The sequence below is a fragment of the Leucopleurus acutus genome (genome assembly GCF_964270905.1).
Source record: "Leucopleurus acutus genome assembly, chromosome: 18".
In the NCBI taxonomy this organism is placed as follows: domain Eukaryota; kingdom Metazoa; phylum Chordata; class Mammalia; order Artiodactyla; family Delphinidae; genus Leucopleurus; species Leucopleurus acutus.
This window is the reverse complement of record NC_139160.1, coordinates 36,129,181-36,141,924: the sequence shown is the minus strand read 5'-3', so window position 1 is coordinate 36,141,924 and position 12,744 is coordinate 36,129,181. Positions and strand designations below refer to the sequence as shown.

General features: G+C 36.3%; 1 pseudogene across 1 annotated transcript; it reads right to left on the bottom strand.

Moving 5' to 3' along the window:
- Positions 1 to 9,813: 9,813 nt before the first annotated feature.
- On the bottom strand, positions 9,814 to 12,518 carry LOC309974595 (DNA endonuclease RBBP8-like; annotated as a pseudogene). The gene has a single exon. The product of its transcript is annotated as a DNA endonuclease RBBP8-like (transcript).
- Between the last annotated feature and the right edge of the window lie 226 nt (positions 12,519 to 12,744).

Below are 12,744 nucleotides of genomic sequence, written 5' to 3'. Positions count from 1 at the left end.
TGTTGCAGTTAAAGCTTGGAGTTTAAAATGTTGATTAACTTTAAATTCTATTTTATAGTTATTTGACTATAATTAGTAATGTATCTTTTAACCAATGGACCTACAACATTCAAGCTTTTGTTGACCTTGAGAGAAATGTTTCATAGGAGGAGAAGAACCTACCTATTGAATGTTAAAATCAGTAAAAGTTAAATAAAGAAATCAATAATTAAAGAATACTTTTTGAATGATATTTCTGTCAATGATAAAAGAGAAAGAAAACAAGAAATAGAAGTAGGTATAGCATCAAGGGAAACTGTGAGATTTCATTCTTTTTCTTTCCTTCAAGAAGAGACATTTTAGAACATGTTGAATATTGCTGAAAATGATTTATGTGTGAGAGAGAAATTAATAACGCAGGAAAAATAAGGGAAGAACAGTTGGAATCCAGACACTAATGAATTGATTTTTCATTTGAAAGGGCCAGGGATATGTCTCCCAGTCATATGAAGGAAACTAGGAAATAAGAATACAGACATAGGGTGGTTTATACAGTGGTCCTCAGAAGCTGAGTAAGTGTTCACTTAATTTATTCTATGTTTTCTCTAACATAAAACATAAGGACATCAGCTGAGATTACAGGGAAGAGGAGAGTCTGTTAGAGGTTTTCAGAGAAAAGAAAAAGATAAAATATTTAATCAGGAAAATGGGCAAGCTAAATTAAAATGAAAAACATAAGCTAAGGTTCAGCATCCTGATTATAAAAGGAGAAATATCAGGATTACTATGTTATTCCCCCAAATCAACCTTTAATTCCTTAGGTTCAGGAAAAGAGGATGTGGGTGCTTGGGGGCTTAATTTAGATTTATTATCACTAGGTGACTATAAAAAGGAAAGAACTGGGGTTTCCCTGGTGGTGCAGTGGTTGGGGGTCCGCCTGCCGATGCAGGGGACACGGGTTCGTGCCCCAGTCTGGGAAGATCCCACATGCCATAGAGCGTCTAGGCCTGTGAGCCATGGCCGCTGAGCCTGCATGTCCAGAGCCTGTGCTCTGCAATGGGAGAGACCACAACAGTGAGAGACCCACGTACCGCAAAAAAAAAAAAAAAAAAAAAAAAAGGAAAGAACTAAGTGTGGCAAATGGGGATATTTAAAAGTGAAATCAAGTGAACAATTAGAATAGACCGTAAAAAATTTGAGTATATAAACAGGGTGATGGACCAAGAAATAATGACGGGGTTAATGGATTAGATGAATCAATATCTTAAATAATTACTGAAATGGATTAATTGCAGGACATGAACTGGTGATGTAAGTCATGCCACCTGAGTGAAGGATTTCTGAAATTAACATGTTGGACTTGGTACAATTTTTTAATTATTCACAAAGTGTATACCATAGCAGCGATAAAACTATTACAAGAGTAATAATAATGACAGAAGTAGAGATAGAAAAGATGACAATTGCTAGATACTAGATTTGTCATTGGGAAATAGTGTTCTGGACTTGGGAAGACATTAAATATGAAGTGAGAGAGCTTGTGGTATAATTTATTGGAAATAACTGGAACAAAATTAGTCTTCTTAAAAGTAAAAACAGTATAAATAACTAATAAACACACACATCCATAATTTTCAGTATACCAGGTATGTGCACAGTTGCAAAATGATGACAGCGATTAATGGAAAGGTAGTGAGTGGAGCAGTCAATTTTTGCTCCCTATGCCATCTTCCCTCAGCTCACCTCTGACACCAACAATAACTATGATGGATGGTCTTGTGTGTGGAAACAGAATCTAACGTCAGATATCTTTCATTAATCTTTCTGCTTTTCTTCCTTAGGGTTTTCTCTGATGTGTCTGATGTGTGGGGCCATTAACACCTCCAGGAACAACTTTCAACCAGTAGGAGATGAGAAGTGGTGCATAAGTGATGGGGAAATGAATGACAAAGCCTCTGATCCTTCAGACAGTAGGCTCTAGGCTCAGAGGGCTCAGGTGAGTTGAGCCCTAGCCTATGGCAGTAACTTCACAAGCAAAACATCTTTCTATGGCTGTTCTATTTTCACTGTCTCATAACCCTTACTTCTATTTCTGCTTCCTCAGATCACCTCCAAATAATCTAGCTATTCCCAAGTTCTTTTTACAGACTTTGCTTTCAGGCACAGATTTATACATGTAAGGATTATATATTTCTTTAATTTGAGTAAATGATACAAGAAATTTGTTGTGAAGAAGGCCCTTCTAAACATGAGATATATTGTAATTCTTATGTCTAGAGAACCTGGCCCACAAGTTGCCAAAACAGGGACCCACTACTTATCACCACTTGACAGGGGTGAAAAACCTTTCACCTCCTTTAAAAGCTTTGTTTTGCAGTTTCACTGTGTTTTGATATACCTTCCTTGACCTTCCTATCTTTTGGGGGAAGTATGCCTACATGGCTCCTTGCCTACAATGCTGCAAATAATCAGAGGAAACCCCAGATTCCTGAGTGTTGATATTGCTGGTGAATTGAAAACCAGTTTGCCAGGTGCACCATCTCCATTAATAGCCCTACCCTCTTTAACTCTGTTGGAAGTGATGGCTGGTGGTGTTCAGTTTCCTGGCTTTTCCTAGTCATTAGTATAGTGGATGTGGTAACTTGAGCATGTGGTTTTGTGATGGCTTCTGTGGGGTGTTTGGTCATGCCAGAATTGCACAGCAATGTGAATGCCTTCTTGGAGCAGGGATGCTCTGGTGCTTATCTGAAGGTTGTTTGTTGTGGGTATTTAAGGTATGAGCTGTGGGTCAACAAGAGTTGAAGTTGCTGCTCTAGCTTTTTTAGGTTTCTCCCATCTGTTGATTTCAATCAGTGAAAAATTAAGTAATAAAAATAGTGCCTAGAGTGCATATTATCAACTACAGTCTGCCAATTTCAGTGGGAAAATTGGACCACAGTTATAAGATACTTTCTCCATAATATACTGGATATGTAGGAGAAATAGACATAGGAATGAAATGTGGAATGAATTTTTAAAATTTTCAAGTCAAATAAAGTCAGTGGAGACAATTTGTATAATTTAAAGTACCTTGTTCAAATGGCATAGCTAGATAAATGAGATGATGCTGAGAATTTTCCCATAATTAGGAGCTGAGATTGGCCACTTCATATTTAGAGTGTACCTGTTACAATTCCAGTGTTTGCCACCCACTGAAATATTGTAGTTTTTCAAAGAGATTCCACATTACAATCATTCTTTTTTCTGTGAACAACTGTAAGCAGCTCTTTTGCCCCTTTCTTGTTTGGCTGTTTTCTCTTCCCCTCAAAACTTAAAAACTTAATTATAAAATGAAATCACTAGGCAATATTTAACCTAACTCCTGACTTATGCTCCACTGGATGCACACAATGCCTTGCCTAACCTTTTGCTTCTTTCCCTAGATCAAAAGAAGTAAGAATAAAAAATAAGTAGTTGAAGAATGACTAGCTCTCTACTCCCAGCTTCCCCCTTAACATTTCTGCAGTCTAGACCAGTGGGAAAGATAACATCTAAAGAAAAATCAGGAGTTAGCCAGTCTGCACACAATGGAAAATGACACAACCTCACCTCCTGCCTAGATGATTCACTGAGATTCTTCCCACTTTTTCCCTTTAAAAACTATCATGGCTGAGCAGAATCTTGGGAGTTGGTTATTGGACATGAGTCTGCCTTCTCCCCAGGGTTGCCAGCCTCTCTAATAAAACAACCTTGCCTTTTCCAACCAACACTTGTCTCTTGAGTATTGGCTTTCGAGTAAGGAGCAGCTAAGCCTACATTCGGTAACACAATAATCTGTGTCAGTTCATCACATCCTCACCTTGATTTGAAGCACTGAGAGCAGATGTACATCATTTGTAACTCTACTGCTTAAGCTCTGTGGTTTGTGAGTTCTTTTTACTTGCTAGTTTTGATACCTACGTTTCATCTTTAGGGAGAAACTTTGTCACAGTAAGTCTCTAACAGAGCAAGAGAAAGTTAAAATTGTGTTTTGACAAAGAACCACACATTCAGCCTTGGAGAAATAATAAAATAGACTGAAATAATTCCTCTCTTTTCTATAAAAAAGACTAAGTTTTTTCTTAAGACTCTTGTTTGTAAACTATGGAAAATCTCTGAAGTTTGCCTCCATCTACCAGGGAAAGAGGCATTTCTAAGATTATATTACCATTGAACAGTAGACTCATGTATTTTTGTGTGCAAAGATATCAAATATTTAAATTAAAAGGACATTATATTTTTTAGATTTTTCCCCCGTTTTTTGTTTGTTAGCTTCAGACCTGAGGGGGCCAGGTTTACTAATAATTCTTTTCTGCTTATAATGCATTATCAGAAAGACTGTGTAAGAATACTGAAGCAATTCTGGTGAAATCTGCTTAATCACAGATTCCCAACAACTGGGTTTTGTCTTAGTTTGCTTAGGCTGCTCTAAAAAAATATCACTGATAGTATGGTTTATAAACAATAGAAATTTATTTCTCATAGTTCTGGAGAATGGAAGTCTGAGATCTGGGTGCCCACACTGCTGGTGAGGGCCCTCTTCTAGTTTGTAGACTGCCAACTTCTTGCTGTGTCCTACATGGTAGATGGGATGAGGAATCGCTCTAGGGTCTCTTTTATTAGGGTATGAATCCCATTCATGACTTAATCACCTCTGATTAAGGTGATTTCCTAATACCATCAATTTCAGCATTAAGTTTTCAACATATGAATTTTGGGGAAACACTTTCAGCCAATAGCAATGTTTTTCTTCAATTATTGAATATGAGAATCATAATTTATTAATATTTATATTTTTAGATCATACACAAATAATTCAATGAACTTTAAGAAATACTTTAGCATGCTAAATGCATCAAAGTATAGATTTTGAATCCATTTTCTTCTGTCTCTCCATATTACAGCTTTTGTGTACTATATATTGACAGACAGAGAGATGAAAGGATTATTCAGTGAGAAATCACTCCATACTTTGTTAAAATTATAGAGCATTATTTGAGCAAGTTATGAATTGCCAGACTTAAAAATGTAAATTAGTATTTCTTAATTTAATAGAAATAAAGTGCAAGAAAACAAATCAACTGGCTGAATATAAAATAGGACTTTCAATTTAAGCTACCCAGCATGTAGATTAATATTGCTACAAACAGTATCATCCTTGCCAGATTTGATGTGCTTTATTTGTTATATTAAGTGGCAGAGCAAGGACTGGAGGGGTGGATGTTGAGAAGGGCAATCACATGCAGCCTGTTGACCCTTGGACCTGCAACATTTTCTTCATGGAGATAAGGAGGCCTGGGAGCCTATGCTGATCATATCACCTTATTTGGTAATATCTTCCCCCATTCTGGATTTGATGTGTACTTTGTTCTGCTTAAGAGTGTACATCATATAGCACCTGGCCAATACCACTGCTCTATCTCTTCTTAGAAGAGAACAAATGGGGTCCTACACCTGCAGCATGGGGTGATGCACACCACCATCTCTCCCTGTTTCAGCTGCATGGGGTGGTTGAGGAGGGAGACCACTTGGCCTTGGGGACTGTCACTCACTATTGAAGCTGATCTTACTCCATCTCTTCTCAATGAGGAAAGCCTTATTCCATCCAGTGTCTGTGTAAAGTTGTGTTGTTGTGTTTTTCTTGGGCATTCTAACACCTGAAAACCAGACGGCAGTTGACATCTTGGGACTGCTGCCCCTGGTGACAGGAATTATTATGCTCTTTGCTGTCCTCCTTGAAGTGGGACTCCTCCCAGGAGGATGTCATTTTCCCAAAAATGTACTAATATTGCTTATTTTAAGTTATCTTTTTAAAAGTATTAAACATGAGAATTTATCTTTTGTTTAACTTTTGTTTTGCTTAAAATTGATAGCCAACATATATGCTAAAACCAATTAAATAGTACACTGATGCAAATAGCTTAGAATACTTCCCAAGAGTAAAGTCAGGTATATAACAGCTTGACACAGTTAATAATGCCTTTTTTAAGTGGGTAATGACATTATTCTGATAATCAGCTCATTTATATCCCCCTTGGGGAAGAACTTTTCTTGATCTTACAATGATTTCATATATGTCCTTATTAGGAAATAACTATTTTTTTTTCAGATTCCTTAGCTCCCTGTAGCTATGTGTTACCATAATTTCTGGGCAAATTTTAACTTGCAACACTTTATATACAACAACCTGAAAAATCTTTTCTAACTCTTCTCTAGAGAAAAATTGAAAACTCTTAAGAAATTCATTTAGGTGCTTAGAAAAAGTGTTTCTTCTCTTTGATTCTTTATTTTCCTACTCTGACTCATGTATTCAAACCCTTATGCCTGTTGCAGCTTCAAGAGAGTGTTCCACCTATTTATTAGAGTGGTGGGAATCTTTGCTCCTCATTATTCTGTTAATCAAATCTTTCTCTGGAGTCCTTGAATATCAAATCTTCTTTTATATTTTATTCATTTTAGACTTCGTCACCTTTTATTCAAATGCTCTTGGTTCTATTTTTCTCTTTATTACTTTTAACACAAAATAGGCTTTTAGAAACAATTGCATTCACAATAACACCCATATTTAGTTAAAATACGTATAATTAAAATGATTGATTTGGAAGCAAGTAATCTCAAATTGCATCTCACAAAATAAACTGAAACAAAATAAAATAATCAGCATAAGTAAATGTAGTCATCTTTAAGAAATATAACAAATTTTTGGAAAAATGTAAGTTTGTGACAATATGTCAGCAATATTTTAAATATATATTTTTCTAATACTCTTAAACCCTAAAAAAGGCTATCTTTTGTGATTACTCTCATTTTTAACAGAAAAAAGTTTGAATCATAAAATCTACTTTTCAATTTGCTATATAGGTAAAAATAAAAATAAATAATATATGTGTAATTAGAGATTTGGTGAGAGAATGCCAGCTGCCTAACAAAATGTGTGGTTTTCTTCCTCCTGGACTTGTTTCTCCTCCAAGTTTGTATTTAGTTTTGGTTCTGTGACTGCATCCTAGCCCATGACATTTGAGAAGAGATTCAGTGGGCCAATTCCATCTTGACCTATGAATACCACTCAAATCGCTCTTCTGTTTTCTTTCCTTCTGATGGTTACATATCTCTTCCCTGGGCAGCTTTGGTGCATTCATGACTTCCTAAATCAAACTCTCTCAGTCCTTGAGCAAGAAAGCCAATATTGGTCTATTCCCAGATTTAGAAAAAAAATTCAATTGCATTAAGCCACAGAAATGTAGGTATTAATTTATTATAGCAGATACCACAACCTTAATTAATGCACTGTTTTCAGATAGTGTTAGATAACAGGGAACTGAAAAATAGCATTTCATGTTTCTTTTTCTTGTGAATTCACCTGGATAAGAATTCTAATTTAAGACAATCAACTGAACCAATACAAAATTTGGTAATATTTTGTTACCTTATATCATTAGTTTTTTTAAAATGTATTTTATTGAAGCAATGTTGATTTATAACATTATATAAGTTTAATGTGTACATTATATTTTTTTCTCCTGTATACACTACAACTTGCTCATTACCAAAAATTTAGTTTCTATCTGTCACCATACAGTTGATCTCCTTTACCCATTTTGCCCTCCCCTCACCCCTCCCCCTCTGGTAACCACTACTCTGTTCTCTGTATCTATGTGTTTGTTTTGGATTGGTTTGGTTTGGTTTGGTTTGTTAATTAATTTATCTTTATTTTTTTCTTTATTAGCTTTTTTATATTTCATATATGAGTGAAATCTGATGGAAGAGTTCCTTTCAACATTTCTTGCAAGGCAGGTCTAGTGTTGATGAACTCCCTCAGCTTTTGTTTGTCTGGGAAATTATTTATACTTCATATCAGAATGATAACATTTCTAGATAGAGTATTCTTGGTAAACTGTTTTTATCTTTCAATATGTTGAGAATGTCATTCTACATCTGGACTGTAGGGTTTCTGCTGAGAAATCTGATGATTGCCTAATGACAGTTCCTTTGTAGATTACCATTCTCTTTTCCTTGGCTGCCTTTAAAATTCTTTCTTTGTCGTTTACTTTTGACAATTTTAATGTATATTTCCTTTGGAGAAGGTCTTTTTGTATTGAGGTATTTAGACATTCTCTTAGCTTCATGGACTTTTATATCTAATTCCTTCCCCAGGTTTGGGACGTTCTCAGCTATTATTTCTTTAGATAACCTCTCTCACCCTTTTACTGCTTTTCTCTTTCTGAGATACTCATTACCCTAATATACCCTTCCAAAAAGAGTTGGATAACTCTTGTAAAATTTCTTTATTTTTTTATATCTTACTTCCCTTTCATCTTCTGTTTGTATCATTACCAGATTTTTATCTTTGAGTTTGCTAATTTTCTCTTCCATATAGTCTGCCCTATCTCCAATGCTTTCTTATGCATTCTTCACCTCATTTTTTGAGTTTCTTAGCTCCAGAATTTCTCTTTGGTTCATTTTTAGAGTTTCAATATCTTTAGTAAAGTATTCCTTCTGTTCATTAATTTTATTTCTGATCTCATTAAACTGCCTTTCTGAGTTTTCTTATAGCTCATTGGGTTTCTTCAGAACACCTATTTTGAATGTTCTATCAATTAGATTACAGTATTCCATGACTTATTTAAGTTTGGCTTTTGGAGAATTGTCATTTTCTTTCTCTGGTATAGTGTTACTGTGGCTCTTCATGGTGCCTGATGAATTCCCTTGCTGGTGCATTTGAAATTAAATGACAGGTTAGAAGGTGCAGTCTTGTTTTCTGGTAGGTGATACTAAAACACAAATTTTTGCTTTCTCTTACCTGAGCTGCCTCTGGTTATATTTGAGAGTTGGTGCTTTCCAGCCTCCACCACCTCTGTAACAGATGGGGATTGCTGCTTTCCTTATAGCGTTTTGTGCCTCCGGGGTAGTTGTTGCCTTGTTTCTGCCAGCATTGCTGTCATCACTGGGATGGTGGGCTCTTCCCTTGCATCCAACATCCCCTGAGTCACAGGCTCTGCAACCATGGAGAAAAGGGGACAGTAGGAGGGGAGCTGGGGTCATGCATGTACTTCTGGTTTGCTGGTTCTGCATTGAAGATGAGTAAGATGGGGGCTGAGGTTGTGGGCACCACAGTGACTGGAGAGACAGTGTACCAGTCCACACTGCCATGGCTACTCAGTTAACTTTGTCCATGGGCACTACTGCTGTAAGGAGGCTGGGGTCCTGTGTGCCACCTTCCCTGTTGCTACTGGCTTCTCTGAAGCTGTGGACTCAGCTACTGCAGTCAGAGGGCCAGGGTTGCAGGCACCAATTCTTCTATTTCCCAGGCTCTGCCTCTTCCATGTGTTCCAGTCCACCCACTTTTATATGTACAGATGTGTGGAATTCTCCAGCTTCCTGCTGTATTGAGAAGAAACACCTTTGTTGAGTTGTGGATATTTTACTAGTTGTAGTTTGTAGGGGATAGAGAAAGGTATTTTTTCACTTTGCCATATTGCTGACATCCTGTCTTCTTTTAAATTGACTTTTTTTTCATATTTTCAAAATGGTAATTAGGTATTACCAAATAAAGTAATAAACAGCTCTTAACTCAGAGTGCAAATGAAAGCACCTTATTATTTTAAAGGTGCAAAAGCAAGAAAATACAACATAAACTTATCCACATTTTTAAGTAGTCATCTGTGTGATAGGTAAATGCCATTTAAAAACATTTTCAATAGAAAAATGATTTGTAAATCAGTTTACAGAAGATCGAAAAAATCAATTTTTAATACTAACCTTAACTATAAATAACTAAAAAAAAAATTGTCCTCTCTTCTCTTTTTGCTTCAACATTTATGTCTTTTGCTCTTTGCCTTTGGGAGAAAATATTGTGCTGTAAGGCTGCCATCTTTTGGGGTGAGGACAAGATTCAAGATCTTCTTTAATGTAACCTCTTTCCATGCAAGTCTGAGCGGAAGGAAAACCAACTTCCCAGAAATTCTCCTGTGTGTTGGGTGGAATGTAGCAAAATCGGGGTCCAGCAGGAAGCCAACTTCTTTCCTCTTTCTTCCGCTGGAAAATCTGCATAATAAAATTTCACATTCTTTACATGTGTGTCCAAGCAATTTTCTTCTCTCTTCTTTTTTCCGAACCACCTCAATATGAGGAAAATTTTGTAAGCTAGTTTCTCTTTCATCATCTTTAAAATATGGCTCAACAAATGCTTTCTGTTTGACTTTATCTTGTTTATCACTACAAGTGTTTGATTTTTTTGTAGTAGCTGACAACACCTTCTCTTCATCTGCTACTTGGGGGAAGCTATCCACCAAACAAGATTCATATTTTTCATGTGTAGTCCGATCAAACATATCTTGCAAGCTATCATCCATTTTTCTTTCTCCATTTGGACTTTTTTCTCCCTTCTGCTCTGCTTCTTCAGTTTTAAAAACATAGTTTCACTAACCAGTGTACAGTCCATGTCCACTGTCTCTCCTCCAGCTAATCCTGACTGACTTCCATTCTTTATATCTGCTACAGTAATATCCATTTTATACTGAGAAAGGTCTGCTCTTGGATCTATACTCCACTGGATATTTTCAAAGAATACATCTTGGTTGTTTGTGGAGACTTTATTTTAGCAATTCTACATGGATTTAACAGAAGAACTGGTTCAAATTCACATGCTTCAAGGATTGACCTGGTTTTTATTTTTATAGGCTCATGAGAACCAGCAGCCTTCATGTCATCAAAAAGATTCTCTGTCTCTAAACTTTCACGTGGATGCAGAAGGATTCTAAAGATAGGATTTTCTTCCTTTGTTTGTAACAGTGTTTTATTATCTGGAGATTTACTCAAGGACTGGAAAAGAGACTCCTGTAAACAGGGCTCTTTTGGTTTAACCCACAGCTCCCACTCAAGGCCTTACAGCTTGAGAAAGAGCCCTTTGGAACAGGCTTCAAAACTTCATAGAGAGTCACTTGCCTAAATCTGAGTTTAGAGTTCTCACTTCCTTGGCTTTTCTCTTGACACTGAATAGCTGAAAATCGATCAGACAGATCCAGAGGTTTATCTATCACATAGTCTCCATTCATGGAAGAACAATTATCCATTGCAAAAAGAAAAGCATTTTCTTTATCAAAGGAGGTTTGGGGGCAGCTTATTTCATCTTCACTTTCTTCCCCAATTTTCTTCCTTTTAGCTCTGCCTCCCAATGATTTCAGCGGTACTACATGCTTATCTTTATCAGTAGCAGTATCTTTAGTGTGATCAATACTATCCTGTTCACTTAGGGGTTCACTTGTATTTCTATTTATAAGCATCTGCTTATTAGAAGATGACTGGTTAGTGATCTTGTTTACTTCAGCTCCAAGATTATGATGTGTGAAAAGAGCACCATTTTCAGATTTTGATCTAGGTTTCTCTAATTTATAATTAGAAGTGTTGCTGAAAGGCACTGTTTTCAGATTTTTGTTTTGTTTTCTTTTGTTTTTGGTTTTTTTCTCCAGTCTCTAAAAGAGAAGGGAAAAAAAAACTTATATTCAAACCTAAACTACTTTTTACATTAGAGGTAGCTCCAAGTACAGGAGATGATACCTGAGTGGTCAATTCTTCTTGAGGAGGAGTCTTTGAATTAGAATCTGAAAATGTTAAACTATCTTCACCATTTCTTCTAGATTCCTCAAAATGTCTTTATTTATTTATTTTTTTTTGGTGATCTCATTCCAGGCAGTGGTAGAGCTCATCACCAAGAGGGTTCCTAGGGCCTCAAGATTCAGATTCATCTTGAACACTAAGTCCAAGTATTTCAGAAATAACTGTAGCTAAATTATCAGGAGAATAACTGATTTTTCCATATGATTTAGCCATTGGAGCTTGACTCTGATCACAAGTGTTGGTCACTAGAATTTCACTTTCATTAGGTTTATGTTGTGGATGTGTTGAAGACTTTGGTACTTTTTTCAATTCATGTGCACACGCAGAATGCTCCAGTTTAGTATGTGTTTGTTCTACGTGTTGGACACCGAGGTTTTCCTTTCTTCGTAGCCAGTTAGCACCAGAAAATGAAAACGTTGTTATTGGTGAATCTGGAATAATACCTTCCTCAGATTTAAGATCAGTTGCTTGATGTGGTTGATCATTCTCAATTTTCTGCTGCAGCTATTCAGAAAACATTTTATTTTCTTCCTGTAGGTACTCTTTTCATTCATAAGCTCTGTGATAACTTTAAGATTCTGCTGTCGAATATTTTCAAACTCTTGTTGTTTCTTCTGCTTATGTTCTTCAGTTATTGCACAGCAATCACATAATCCTGCTCTTAATTGATCTTCTAAAACTTTAATGGTTTCATGAAGAACTTTCTGTTGCTCTCTCAGCTGTTGATTTTTGGTGAAGAATTCTTCTAGTCTTTGTGCATCTAAAATTAATTCCTTTTTCAGTTTGGTTACTTTTACTTGTAAACCTTGTACTTCTTTATCATGATACTCCTTTAGTTTTGTCCAAAGATCCTTAAAGTCATTAGATACATCTGAGTTTCCACAACTGCTTCCTGAGACAGTCATTTTGCTTAATATGCTCCACACTTCTACTGCTTAATGTTTTCTGCCCTTTTCTGTTACATTATATACGTCTGAAGTTGTCTTTGGCCAGTTTAAATGCAGCTTGGAAGATTGCCTCGAGATTCTTAAAAGCCCCAGCACAGAAGCAGGCACACTCTGAGGCTGAGCAGAGAAGACCGTTTGCTTTTCTCCTTGTTTGCCATTTGCTTTCCTCCTAGTTCCATCACTA